This window comes from Triticum dicoccoides, chromosome 5A (genome assembly GCF_002162155.2).
Source record: "Triticum dicoccoides isolate Atlit2015 ecotype Zavitan chromosome 5A, WEW_v2.0, whole genome shotgun sequence".
Lineage (NCBI taxonomy): Eukaryota > Viridiplantae > Streptophyta > Magnoliopsida > Poales > Poaceae > Triticum > Triticum dicoccoides.
Window position 1 is genome coordinate 669,227,870 of NC_041388.1, and position 3,815 is coordinate 669,231,684.

The window sequence follows — 3,815 nt, forward strand, 5'->3', positions numbered from 1 at the left end:
GCACAAATGGTAGTAGTAGAATTGCAAGAGTACCAGAAAAATGCAGATCCGAGTGATTTGCTGCGAGCTAAGAAGCCTGCCACAGACTCTGCATTTCAGTCGTCTGGAGAAACGAAACCGGTTCATATCCACCCGACCGATCCTAATGCTGCTCCGACTCATATTTCAACGACACTCGACATCAAATAGGAAGAAGCGCTCATCCAGTTCCTCCGTGAGAACTGGGACATCTTTGCATGGAAACCTTCTGACATGCCAGGTGTACCTAGGGGACTGGCTGAGCATCGTTTGCGAGTCGACCCGAAAGTGAAACCTGTCAAGGAACATCTCCGACGGTTCGCCGTACAGAAGAGAAAAGCAATTGGTGAGGAAGTGGCTCGGCTCCTGGCAGCTGAGTTCATCCGAGAAATCTACCACTCCGAGTGGCTCGCCAATGTAGTCATGGTCCCCAAGAAGGACGATTCACTTCGCATGTGCATTGACTTCAAGCATATCAATCGGGCCTTCCCGAAAGATCATTTTCCTCTCCCCCGCATCGACCAAATCATCGACTCAACTATGGGGTGTGAGCGTTTGTCTTTTTTGGACGCCTATTCCGGGTACCATCAGATCCGACTGTATGGACCCGATGAGATAAAAACGGCTTTCATCACATCATTCGGATGCTTCTGTTATGTCACCATGCCATTAGGCCTAAAGAACACCGGAGCCACATTCATGAGGATGATCCAGAAGTGTCTGCTCACTCAAATCAGTTAGAATGTGGAAGCATACATGGATGACATTGTGTTCAAGTCACGTAAGGGTTTCGACCTGCTGGCTGACCTTGCTAAAACCTTTGCCCAACCTCAGAAGGTATGATATCAAGCTTAATCCATTAAAGTGCACATTGGGAGTTCCTGGCAGAAAGTTAGTCGGTTTCCTCGTTTCCGAACGAGGGATCGACGCTAACCTAGAGAAAGTTGGTGCTATACTTTGGATGAAATGCCCTGTGCGTGTGCAACATGTCCAGAAGCTTACTGGTTGCTTGGCCGCCTTGAGTCGATTCATTTCTCGCCTCGGTGAAAAGGCATTGCCTCTTTACCGACTGATGAAGAAGTCTGATAAGTTCGAGTGGACTCCCGAAGCTGATGCAGCGTTTGCAGAGCTCAAAGCCTGCTTTCCACCCAGCCGGTGCTTGCTACACCAATCAGCAAAGAGCCTTTACTGCTTTATATTGCAGCCACTGGACAAGTTGTCAGTACAGTACTCACGGTCGAGTGGGAAGAAGAAGGAAAAGCCTATAAAGTTCAGCGCCCAGTATATTACGTTTCTGAAGTTCTGACTCCATCGAAGCAAAGATATCTGCACTATCAGAAGCTTGTTTATGGGATTTACATGACCACGAAGAAGGTTGCACACTATTTCTCTGATCATTCCATTACAGTCGTCAGCGACGATCCATTATCAGAGATTCTGAACAACAGAGATGCAACTGGTCGAGTGGCGAAGTGGGCGATTGAACTCCTTCCCCTGGACATCAAGTTTGAGGCAAAGAAAGCTATCAAGTCCCAAGCAATAGCAGATTTCCTCGCCGAGTGGATCGAACAGCAACTTCTGGCCCAAATTCACTCGGAGCATTGGACCATGTTCTTCGATGGCTCCAAGATGCTGAATGGATCCGGTGCTAGGGTGGTGTTGGTATCCCCTCGTGGTGACAAACTCATCTATGTTCTTCAAATTCACTTTGACATTTCCAACAACGAAGCCGAATATGAGGCACTCACGTACGGGTTGCGTATGGCCATTTCACTCGGCGTCCGTTGCCTCATGGTCTATGGCGACTCGGATCTAGTGGTCAATCAGGTGATGAAGGAGTGGGATGTCAGAAGTCCAGCTATGACTGGTTATTGCAATGCAGTGAGAAAGTTAGAAAAGAGGTTTGAGGGGTTGGAGCTCCATCACATACCCCGACTGAGAAATCAAGCAGCTAATGATCTAGCAAAGATAGGTTCCAAGAGGGAAGCCATTCCCAGCAATGTGTTCCTGGAACATATTCATACACCTTCAGTTCAAGAAGATCCTTTCACTGAAGAGCCCCCGCAACCAAAGAGTGCCACTAATCCGACTGAAATCGAGGTCCCAGCCATGGTCAATTTGATCATGGAGGTTTTGGTCATCACTCCCGATTGGACAGTACCATATATCGCGTACATTCTTAGAAAAGAACTCCCAGAGGATGAAGGAGAGGCTCGACAGATCGTCCACCGATCCAAAGCCTTTACCGTGATAAGAGGATAGTTGTTCGGAGAAAGTGCGACTGGAGTCTGCCATAAATGCATAACACCTGAAGAAGGTCGAGTGATCCTCAATGACATCCACTCGGGGACCTATGGTCACCATGCGTCCTCTCGGACCATTGTGGCCAAAGCATACCGAGCGGGATTTTACTGGCCACGAGCAAATGAGATGGCAAAAGAAATAGTCGACAAATGTGAAGGTTGCCAGTTTTACTCCAACATGTCTCACAAGCCTGCGTCGGCCCTGAAGACCATTCCACTTGTCTGGCCTTTTGCTGTTTGGGGATTAGATATGGTTGGACCTCTGAGGACTGGTAGGAGCGGATTCACTCATGTGCTTGTAGCAGTCGACAAGTTTACCAAATGGATTGAAGCCAAGCCTATCAAGAACCTTGAAGCCAGCACTGCTGTCAGCTTCATCAGAGAGTTAACATTCAGATATGGTGTTCCACATAGCATCATCACTGACAACGGGTTAAACTTCGATTCTGATGAGTTTAGGACTTTCCGTGCTTCTCAAGGTACTCGAGTCGACTATGCTTCAGTCGCCCACCCCCAGTCGAATGGGCAAGCTGAAAGAGTAAATGGATTGATTCTCAAAGGACTGAAACCCCGACTGATGCGTGATCTCAAACACGCAGCAGGGGCCTGGGTCGATGAACTTCCATCGGTATTGTGGGGACTGAGGACAACTCCCAATCGGTCGAATGGAAGAACTCCTTTTTTCTTGGTTTATGGAGCCGAAGCTGTACTTCCGAGTGACTTGCTCCATAATGCGCCCCGAGTCGAGCTTTTCTCAGAAGAAGAAGTAGAACAGGCACGACAAGATGTCGTTGATCTCCTGGAGGAAGAAAGGGAGATGGCCTTGATCCGATTGACCATTTATCAGCAAGATCTACGTCGATTCCACGCCAGAAACGTAAAGGGTCAAGCATTTCAAGAAGGAGACTTGGTTCTTCGAGTGGATCAGCAGAAACCACACAAGCTTGCGCCTTCGTGGGAAGGCCCCTTCGTTGTCACCAGAGTGCTCCACAATGTAGCGTACCACCTCTATAACGTCAAGCACAAGAAAGACGAGCCGCACGCTTGGAATGCGGAGCTACTCCGCCCCTTTTATACTTAAGCACTTAGTCTGTTGAGATGTAATAAGAAGCACATTTGTAGTTTGTTTATCAAAGACAAGAGTTTTATAGTCTTCTAAAATGATTGTCGATTACTTACGTTTGTGTCTAAAATCCCCCAGTGGGTGGCTTAGCTGCGAATCCGTTCGCCTAAGTATTGAAAATCCTACCGAGTGGCGAGCAAGTCTCTCACTCGGGGGCTTAGCTGCAGTCCAGCACTCGCCTAAGTATTGAAAATCCTACCAAGTGGTGAGCAAGTCTCTCACTCGGGGGCTTAGCTGCAGTCCAGTACTCGCCTAAGTATTGAAAATCCTACCGAGTGGTGGGAAAGTCTCTCACTCGGGGGCTTAGCTGCATTCCAGCACTCGCCTAAGTATTAAAAATCCTACCGAGTGGTGAGCAAGTCTCTCACTCG